The sequence below is a fragment of the Rhinatrema bivittatum genome, chromosome 10, assembly GCF_901001135.1.
Source record: "Rhinatrema bivittatum chromosome 10, aRhiBiv1.1, whole genome shotgun sequence".
Lineage (NCBI taxonomy): Eukaryota > Metazoa > Chordata > Amphibia > Gymnophiona > Rhinatrematidae > Rhinatrema > Rhinatrema bivittatum.
In genome coordinates, this window is record NC_042624.1 from 59425693 (window position 1) to 59437233 (window position 11541).

Genomic DNA, 11541 nt, shown 5'->3' on the forward strand with positions numbered 1-11541 from the left:
ATGTGATCTCTTCTCCTGGTGTTAGTCAGAATTCTCGCAGCAGAGTTCTGGAGCATTTGAAGGGGTTTAATGGAAGCGGAAGGGAGACCAAGTAGGATAGAATTACAATAGTCTATTTTCGAAAAGATAACTGCTTGAAGAACCGTTCTGAAGTCTCGTACATGAAGGAGGGGTTTGATTCTTTTCAGAACCTGTAGTTTATAGAAGCCGTCTTTTGTAGTTTGTTTGATGAAGGATTTTAGGTTAAGCCGGTTGTCGATAACAGTTCCTAAGTCCCTTGTTTGAGTAGTAAGTGGGTTGGTTGGAAGGCATGGAGAGGGGTTACTGTTTTCTGGTGAGATAATAAGAAGTTCTGTCTTAGCCGTATTTAATATCAAGTTTAGACTAGTGAGAAGGAGATTGATTTCTTGAAGGCAGATTTCCCAAAATTCCAGGGTTTTGGTGATGGTTTCTTTGATGGGGATCAGGATCTGCACATCGTCGGCGTATAGGAAGTGAGTTAGTTTCAAGTGGGTTAGCAGTTGGCAAAGCGGAAGAAGGTATATATTAAAGAGCGTAGGGGAAAGGGAGGAGCCCTGAGGAACTCCTAAGGAAGAATTATAGCGGGAGGATTCTTTGTTATGGATTTTAACCTTATAGCCTCTATTGCTGAGGAAAGTGGTGAACCATGATAGTGCAGTTCCAGTAATTCCTATGTTTGCCAATTGATTGAGGAGGATGGAGTGGTTAACGGTATCAAATGCAGCCGATAGATCTAAGAGAATAAGTAGAAAGGATTGGCCTTTGTCAAGACCCATGATGATATGGTCTGTCAGGGATATGAGTAGAGTTTCCGTGCTTAAAGCTTTGCGGAATCCATATTGGAGGGGTATAGTATTTTGTGGTCTTCCATGTAGTTGGAGAGTTGAGTGTTGACCAGCTTTTCCATGATCTTGGCAATAAATGGAAGATTTGAGATCGGGCGGAAGTTGTTGGGGTCTTTGGGGTCTAGATTAGGTTTTTTTAAGAGCGGTTTTAGAGAAGCTAGTTTAAGGTCATCTGGAAATAGTCCCCGTGATAAAGAGCAGTTGATGATGTCTGCCAGTGTTTTGGAAATTGTTTCCGGTATTAGAAGGAGGAGCTTTGTAGGAATTTGGTCGAACGGGTGGGATGAAGGTTTCATTTTCTTAAGTAACAAAAGGATCTCAGAGGCTGTGATGGGTTCGAAGGAATCAAAGGAAGTTCCTTTGTTTAGTGTCTGCAGAGCATTAGTAAGAGAAGTGTTACTGGGGGTCAGTTGCTTTAGCAAGTTCGATATTTTGTCTTGGAAGAAAGTAGCTAATTCCTCAGCTTTGGATTGAGCTAGGTCTAATGGAATATCTGGAGTGTTGATGTGTGTCAGATTAGATACGTAAGTGAAAAGAGCTTTTGCGTCAAATACAAGGTCATGGATCTTGCTAGCATAGTAATCCCTTTTAGATCTTAGGGTGGAGTTCTTATATTGATGGAGAGCTAGTTTGTAGGCGGCTAAGGTACTAGGGCAGGGGGCGTTACGCCATTTGCTTTCTTTCTGCCTTAGGCTCTGTTTGAGTTTACAAAGATTGCTTGTGAACCATGGTTGTCTTTTTGTTGCGTTCAGGTTTAATTTTTTTGTTGAGAGAGGACATAGTTTGTTTGCCACTGCCTCCGTGATATTACTCCAGGAGAGGATAGCTGAGTTGGGGTCAGAGAGGTTGATGTGAAGAAGCTCAGAGGCGAGCTGGTTGCTGAGGTCGTCGGAAGAGCAGGGTTTTCTGTAGAAAAATGAGGATTTTGATGGGAGGTTTTTCCTGATTTGTGTCAGAGTGAAGGAGGCAGTGATTAGTGAGTGATCTGACCATGGGACCGGAGTGCAAGAGGGGGTGGAGGTGTAATTGATCCCTGCATTTACGAAGATGAGGTCCAAGGTATGGCCAGCTTTATGGGTGGGCTTGTTGACGATCTGCTTAAAGCCCATGGCTGAGAGAACAGTGAGTAAAGCCTCGCAATTGGTGGTGAGCGTAGGGTTGTCAACATGTAAATTAAAATCTCCTAAGATTATAGCTGGGGAGTCCAAATTCAAGTGTTTTGAAATTGTTTCTACAATGGGGGAGGCATCTGAATCTAGAAGGCCCGGAGGGGCATAGACGAGTAAGACTTGGAGTTGATCTGTTTTGAAAAGTCCTATTTCTAGTTTAGAATCCGATTTTGCTGGGAGTTGGGAGAATTTCAAATCCTTTTTGGCTGCTAAAAGAATGCCCCCTCCCCTTTTTTTGAGACGAGGGAGGGAGAAGAAATCATAGGTGTGGGTGGGGAGCTGATTTATTATTGCAATCTCCGTTGGTTTGAGCCAGGTTTCTGTTATGGCACAAATGTCTGGATTGGAGTCTAAGAGATAGTCATTGAGAATTATGGATTTTTTAGTGAGAGATTGTGCATTGAAAAGCGTAAGGGAGAATAGTGTTAGGCCTAATAATTGGTAAGAGGTGAAATCATAATTGGGATGAGGGCTGTGTAGTTGCGAGATCTGTGTAGCATAGTGGTTTTTCCTGTAGTGAGGAGGTTGTGTTGAAGAATCGGGATCGGAAATCTCGGAGACATTCTGAAATGTATTTGAGGAGATTAGTAAAGAGTTTGAGTGAATTAGATGATTGCGTAGGGAGGTTTGATGAATGCTGGAATGGCTGACTGTTGCAGTATCACGCTGGGTGAGTGCTGGAGGGATGAATGCTGAGAAGGATGAATGCTGATCACGCTGGGTGAGTGCTGGAGGGATGAATGCTGAGAAGGATGAATGCTGATCATGCTGGGTGAGTGCTGGAGGGATGAATGCTGAGAAGGATGAATGCTGATCACGCTGGGTGAGTGCTGGAGGGATGAATGCTGAGAAGGATGAATGCTGATCACACTGGGTGAGTGCTGGAGGGATGAATGCTGAGAAGGATGATGATTGCTGATCACGATGGAGGTACTCGAATAAGCTTGGGAGTGCAGAGATGTAAGGACTGGTGAGGTTGTCTGGCAGAATGTAAGGAAAAAGCAGGTTTGAAGGAAGGTGGTTAGATTAATCGTCTGCAGAAATCTGGTGTAAGAGGGATAAGGAGAACGGCTAGGTTCAAGTTGCGTGTAGTGTTGTGAGCCCTGGGTCCTGGGGTCACAAAGGGGCTCACTAAGGGGCAGGCCCCTTAGGTCGCGCCCCTTTGGGCGCGCGACGCCATTCAGGAGTTCTTAAATTTAAAGGGCTTCCCTCTGCCCTCTGATTGGCTGGATGCCTTTCGGTGGGAGTGTTAATCACTCACCGCGAGGTTTGCTTCTTGTTGTTTTCTGTTCCTTCACGTCTGTTTTTTATTATTTATTTATTTATTTTTCAGATCTCCGGGTTGGATTCGCCTCCTCTGCACGGCTCCCCGATCAATTTGGGGTGAGCGGGCTCGTGCCCCGATTGGGCCGTTCGAGCCCAATATGTCTCTTCCCTTTTATCTCTTTGTTTTAAAATTTGGAAGAGAGACCTTTGGGGCTTTCAGTGCTTCCCTAACTTTTATTATAGCCAACTCCCTATTGCTTGTTATTCCTACATCTACTTTACATTCCCTTCATTCAGTTGCTGCAAAACTCTGTGGCCAGGCTACTTTCTGGTTTAAAAAAAAAAAAGTATGATTATATTACCCTTTGTCCTTGCTGCACTTCACTGGCTTCCTATAAAATCTAGAATTAAATACAAGATTAGTCCTAATACATACATTGATAAATACTATCAATACCCCTTGGGTAGGAGCAGCATTGTGCATGTACACTGCTTCCAGAACATTGCAATCACAAAATAAGGGTCTGTCCATCAATTAGACAGGCACACATTGGTGAGGTGAGAGACAGAGCCCTCTGAATTGCCAGCCCGGCCTTGTGGAATCCCTTGCCAGAATATCTCAGAACACAGGATGATATAAAGATCTTTTAAAAAGGTATAAAGACCTGGCTGTATGCTGAGGAATTCAGAACTGAAGAGTACAACTTCATAGTAAAGAAAGGCTGTTCAAGTAATGTTACTATATATACCTTTTATACATTATATGTCTTTTCTTCTGTATTGGTTTTATATGTTGTTTGTTTGTTTTTTTTTTAATTTAAGTTTTATTAGAGAAATATAATACCAAAAATACAAAACCATCAATCATCTGCATTGAAAGTACAATAACACTATTGACAATAAAATAAATACAATAAAGACTTTCAACAGTCCCTCTGCTTTTCTCAATTATTTCCCCCCCCCCCCCCCCTACCCTCCCTCCTACATCCCTTGGGATCTCACAGGGAAAGAAAAATAAAATAAAACACAAAAAGAAGTCATAGCTGCTTCTGTTGTTGCTGCCATGTTAAATATGAAGTCCAAGTACGCTGAAATGCCCCCATTTGCTTCCGCCTATGCGCCGTTATCTTACTAAGGGTACATACCTTGGCCACCCGAGACTGAACCTGTATCAATTTAGGAGCCCCCTTATCTTTCCAATGTAATGCGATCTCACAGCGAGCAGAGGTGACCTCTAGTCTAATAAAGCGTTGTAATGCTGTATCTACCTGGGGGTATTCTGAATTAAGTAAAGCTACCATGGGAGTTAAGGTGATAGAGGTATGCAATATATCTGAGAGCCACGTGCCCAGACTCCTCCACAGCTGAGAGACAGCAGTACACTCCCACCATATATGATAGAAAGAACCTCGTTCCCCACAACCTCTCCAGCACCTATCCGACGCTGTGGAATAAATTTTATGCAGCTTGGAGGGGATATAGTGCCAGCGATAGAGGAGTTTAAAACTATTTTCCAAAAACAAGGCCGATATGAGGCCTTTACAACCCGTAGTGAATATATTATCCCAAAAGTCCGCACCCTGCGGGGATCCAAGATCAGCTTCCCAGGCGGTAATAAATGTTTGCTGTACACTCATACCCTGAATGAGTAATTTATAAATCTTTGACATTAAGTTCTGTACCTTATCAGCCGACCGGCAAAAATTCTCAAAGAGACCAATCGGCTGGAGCAAATCCTGAGAGATATTGGAGGCTCTGGCATAGCTAATTAACTGAAGATAACGATAAAAGTCACCTTGTGGTAAGTCATGTTTGGACTGCAATGTTGAGAATGCCACCCAAGAGGAGTTCTCCCAGGTTTTATATGTTTTTAATGTGGACACAACTACATTAATGTGTATGGCATTCTGTAAACCACTGCAATGTAATGAGTAGCAGTATATAAGAGATTTTTTAAATAAAATAAATAAATCAAACATTTGATTCCTCTCCATGTCCATGCTGCCTGCTCCATGGAGGTTGATGTGCCACACAATATTTTTGTTAATGTAGCTGTGCCATGGGCTTGAAAAGGTTGGGAAACACTGCTATATATGCACAGAGTTACCACTTCCTGCTGTCATCTACCAGCCCAAAGGCTGCAGCCAATAAGGAGGAGCAAGGGCCTGAGCTAGAGCAGGGCTTTTCTGCTGGCTGGGAGCCAGGAGAAACAAGTAATGTAAAAACTGATGGGCAGAAAGGCGTAGAGGAGAGAGGTCAAGGGGATGCTGGGCAGAAAGGGGATCAAGGAAGAGAGAAGAGGAAGGCATGCTGGACAAGGAGAGGGGAGCAAGGGCATGCTTAGCAGAGAGATGAAAGCAGGATGATGCTGGGTATGGCTGGAGGCCAGAGGGAGAGGAACTGAGGGGGGGGGGGGGGGGGGCAAGAACTTGGATGGCTTGTTTGGCACCCTCCCTCCCCAACTAAAATAGCATTAAGCTATTCCTGTAAAGTTTACACACACACACACACACACACACACACACACACACACATATTGTAATAGTTGTATAGTAAATGACAGCAGATAAAGACCCATATGGTCCATCCAGTCTGCCCAGGAAGTCATTTAGGGTTGTAAAATGCTGCTCTGTACAAGTTAACCCCCATGCAGAAATGTTACAATTAGTTTACCGTGTTACTTTATTTCCATCCTCTAGCCACTAGATATCCTCTGTGTATATCCTATGCCCTTTTGAATTCCATTACCGAACTTTACTTCACTACCTCTTCTGAGAGGGCACTCCATGCATTCACCACCCTTTCCATGACAAAATATTTCCATACCTGGGAACTTTTGAATCCTGCTCACCCTTTCTCAAGATTAGCAGGGGGGGGGAGTGGCCATTTATCACCATCATTAATTATCATTATCATTCATATATTCATAATCATTGTTTTAATCACCAATTCATCACTATTATTCAATCAATATAATCAGTATCAATATCTAATATTAATCATCAATTCATCAGGCAGACCAATGAAACCCTGCCCAACCCACCCACCCTGACGTTGAAAGTGTGCTCTTACTGTGGTGTATATATAGTCATCGTGTTTACCTTTATGAGTTCTCTTGCTCTCTCTCTCTCGTCAGAGATGCGGAAATAGTGCAGAGACCCGGAAATTTGTCTAAATTTCCAGAGTCTCTGGGCTAAATCCGGAGAGTTCCCAGGTATGTTCATTGCCCTTCAGCAGAGTCTCCATTAATTTTCCCACTCCTGAGGTAAAAGTAACCAGCCTGTATTTTGTAGCCTCATCTCTGCTACCAGGCCTTTCTCTAATCTTGCAGCACCACTCCTGTCTCCAAGGATCTATTGAACATGTCCTTCAGAGGCCCTGCCAGCACCTCTCTGAGCTTCTTATGATCCTGAGATGTATCTTATCAGACCATAAGAACATAAGAAAATGCCATACTGGGTCAGACCAAGGGTCCATCAAGCCCAGCATCCTGTTTCCAACAGTGGCCAATCCAGGCCATAAGAACCTGGCAAGTACCCAAAAACTAAGTCTATTCCATGTTACCATTGCTAATGTCAGTGGCTATTCTCTAAGTGAACTTAATAGCAGGTAATGGACTTCTCCTCCAAGAACTTATCCAATCCTTTTTTAAACACAGCTATACTAGCTGCACTGACCACATCCTCTGGTAACAAATTCCAGAGTTTAATTGTGCGTTGAGTAAAAAAGAACTTTCTCCGATTAGTTTTAAATGTGCCCCATGCTAACTTCATGGAGTGCCCCCTAGTCTTTCTACTATCCGAAAGAGTAAATAACCGATTCACATCTACCCGTTCTAGACCTCTCATGATTTTAAACACCTCTATCATATCCCCCCTCAGTCGTCTCTTCTCCAAGCTGAAAAGTCCTAACCTCTTTAGTCTTTCCTCGTAGGGAAGTTGTTCCATTCCCCTTATCATTTTGGTAGCCCTTCTCTGTACCTTCTCCATCGCAATTATATCTTTTTTGAGATGCGGCGACCAGAATTGTACACAGTATTCAAGGTGCGGTCTCACCATGGAGCGATACAGAGGCATTATGACATTTTCCATTTTATTCACCATTCCCTTTCTAATAATTCCCAACATTCTGTTTGCTTTTTTGACTGCCGCAGCACACTGAACCGACGATTTCAATGTGTTATCCACTATGATACCTAGATCTCTTTCTTGGGTTGTAGCACCTAATATGGAACCCAACATTGTGTAATTACAGCATGGGTTATTTTTCCCTATATGCATCACCTTGCATTTATCCACATTAAATTTCATCTGCCATTTGGATGCCCAATTTTCCAGTCTCACAAGGTCTTCCTGCAATTTATCACAATCTGCTTGTGATTTAACTACTCTGAACAATTTTGTGTCATCTGCAAATTTGATTATCTCACTCGTCGTATTTCTTTCCAGATCATTTATAAATATATTGAAAAGTAAGGGGCCCAATACAGATCCCTGAGGCACTCCACTGTCCACTCCCTTCCACTGAGAAAATTGTCCATTTAATCCTACTCTCTGTTTCCTGTCTTTTAGCCAGTTTGCAATCCACGAAAGGACATCGCCACCTATCCCATGACTTTTTACTTTTCCTAGAAGCCTCTCATGAGGAACTTTGTCAAACGCCTTCTGAAAATCCAAGTATACTATATCTACCGGTTCACCTTTATCCACATGTTTATTAACTCCTTCAAAAAAGTGAAGCAGATTTGTGAGGCAAGACTTGCCTTGGGTAAAGCCATGCTGACTTTGTTCCATTAAACCATGTCTTTCTATATGTTCTGTGATTTTGATGTTTAGAACACTTTCCACTATTTTTCCTGGCACTGAAGTCAGGCTAACCGGTCTGTAGTTTCCCGGATCACCTCTGGAGCCCTTTTTAAATATTGGGGTTACATTTGCTATCCTCCAGTCTTCAGGTACAATGGATGATTTTAATGATAAGTTACAAATTTTACTAATAGGTCTGAAATTTCATTTTTTAGTTCCTTCAGAACTCTGGGGTGTATACCATCCGGTCCGGGTGATTTACTACTCTTCAGTTTGTCAATCAGGCCTACCACATCTTCTAGGTTCACCGTTATTTGATTCAGTCCATCTGAATCATTACCCATGAAAACCTTCTCCATTATGGGTACCTCCCCAACATCCTCTTCAATAAACACCGAAGCAAAGAAATCATTTAATCTTTCCACGATGGCCTTATCTTCTCTAAGTGCCCCTTTAACCCCTCAATCATCTAACGGTCCAACTGACTCCCTCACAGGCTTTCTGCTTCAGATATATTTTAAAAAGTTTTTACTGTGAGTTTTTGCCTCTACAGCCATGACCCCATGGCCTTGTCCAATTTCAGTTTTGCTAGCTCCACCCACACACTCTTCTGTAAAGGGGGATGTATCCCACACTTATCCATACTCTTGCCAACCAGAAATGATCCTTTCCTTAGGTCTTCTTTAGTGATCACTGAACTGAAGTATTTAATATTTCTGCTGTTTCCTCATTTTTCTCCACACATTTCTCCTTCTCTCCTTTCAGTCTTACAATACCACCTCTGGCCTCCTTCTTTCTCTTATATATTTGAAAAAAATGTTGTCACTTCTATTTCCCTCATTGGTAAGTATTTCTTTCACTTGAGCTTTTGCTATCCTGATTTCTTATCTCCTCTTTTTCAGCTTCACCTGATATTCTTCCCTGTGTTCCTTTTTTTTTTAGTTTTTGTACTTTGTGAATGCTGGGCTTTTTTGAGGTCCATATTCAGCTGCTGTGCAACTCTGCTAGTTAGCCGGACAAACTTACCCAGCTAACTAAAGCACAGCCATACCACTGAACAAACCCGGATATCCTAAAGTTAGCCAGATAAGTTTTTCCAGCTAACTTTAGAAGAGGTGTATGGGCCAACCAGAGTTAGCTGGATAACTTATCCGGCTATGTGTGAATATCGGAGTTAGCTGGATGCACTCTCTACCTAGCTTCAAGCTAGGTAGAGAGTGCATCAAGCTAAGTAGAGAGTGCACAAATCAACTCCTCTTGTACCTTTCCTCGATTCAAACAGCAGAAAATCTTCAGTGATATCAACTTTGCTGTTCATATCTCCTACTAGTATGTAAACCCCACAAATCCCACACCAAGTTAATAGTATCCCCTCTTACAGTGGTATTAACAGTAGAGTAGAACAGTCAAACTTCAAATCATTTTTCTATAACTATTTTTATTTCGCTCATTTAAAGCTGGCCGCTGGAACATTATATCTTGGCATTTGTTTATTTAAAAAAACGTGTTGAATATTTAAATAAAAAATTTTAAAAAATTATGTATTTTCAAAATTTCAAATAATTACATGAAATACTTCTAATTAGAACACGATACATGTATTTAAATTGAAAATTCTCATAGACATATTTCCATTTAGTTTTCCAACATATAACATTAAATGCATGTTCCTTAATAAAAGAAATAAGGGGGCAGAAGAATTATGAGCGAATACACATTATTCATAATTACAAAAGAAATCATGTAGGGGAGCAACCTAAGTACTTTTATGTCGATCCCGTTCTGGGAATATTTTGAGAGTGACCAATCAAGAATTCCCTGAGCTCTTCTGGCTCAAAAAAATACATAGTTGTTGTTCAAATACCTAACACAACACTTGCTAGGGTATTTCAAAACGTATTGGGCTCCTAAACTCAGAACCCTCTCTCACATTGTAAGAAATTCTTTTCTACTCTATTGTGTTCTTTTTACTGCGTCTGGGTATATCCAAATCTGAGCTCCATAAAAGGAGACTTGCCTATTTCTAAGGAACATTTTCAATATATAATTGCAATCTGGGAGAAATGCAAATGTTACAAGTAGTGACTTTCTTTCTTTAATTTCTGAATCTAATGATAGTTCAAGTAATTCTGAAAAGTCCATAGGCAAAGTATGCCTTTCTTCATTTTCTTCTCATCCCATTTGGGCAAATAGTTTTGTACAAACTGGAAGTGACAATTCAGGAATTTTCAATATCTGCATCATATAAATTTTAAGTAATTCTAAAGGTGAGATCATTCTGACAACCGGAAAGTTTATTATCCTCAAATTAAGAATTCTTAACACATTTTCTACTTTTTCCTAGAACATTATCCGACTTAACAAAATTCTGTTGTAAGTTCTCCACCTTTACTATTCTTTCCTCATGATTTTCAATTTTTATGTTAAAAAGTCCCAATCAAGTTGTTATTTATCACCGTTTGATTCTTTGCCTCCATAGTAGTTTGTGCTAAAGTTTTTAAAGCTGTTTCAATTGCTTTCAACGCAGACCATACATTCCCCAAAGTTATTACTTCAGGTTGACCAAGGTTTATACTCACAGGGATTCTGACTGCCTTTCTCTCGTTGCCTGTGTGATTGTCGATTGTACCCCGATGCCTGCTGCTGGACTTGCGGCCTTCACCTGGCTTCCTTCTCCAAAGGAGCCAGGCACTCGCTCAGCATGATTGCCTCCGCCTCCCGGGACACTTCCTCCGTCCTGTATTCTGACCAGTCTACCTCCAGAGACAGTCCTTGGAGTCCGCTCTGGGCGTCGGACATTGCTGGAGACATCTCTGCCTGTGCGGGGTGCAATGGCCTGATTGGCTCGCCGGGGCTCAGTGTGATGTCCAGGGTCAAGGGGGATGGCGTTCTCTCCACCGTCGACCCCTAGCAACCAGCCCCTCCGGCGTTCCAGTAGCTCCTGCGAGGAAGCCCTCAATGAGTCGTTGGAAGGGGTCGGTCACAGGTGAGATTGTTATTGCACCCCTTACTTTTTGTATGAGGCATTTTCTCTAAGTATATTTCGGTAGGAAAAGCGCAGCGTGCCTGCTTACAGCATGTCCTACATGGCAGCCATCTTGCCCCCTAAATACATCATTTTTGATTGTGTGTGGGGAGGGTGTGACAGGTGGAGGGGCAGCAGGCTAGAAGTTTCACCTAGGGTGCCTAATATCCTTGCACTTGCCCGAATTGAAGTAACATGAATCTGTTGCTAAATTTTAATTTGAAACTTATGTTCATTTTTATTGATATCACCCTGCATTGCTCTACGTAAGAAATATGGGTTGAAATGTATAATGTGTTATATTGCATTGTAAATTAGTTTGACTTGCATGTCTAGAGAGTTGGATGCATAGCAGACAAGCAAAGATTGTAGTGTATGTAATTTTCAGAGCTTACCAAGCTCTGAATAAA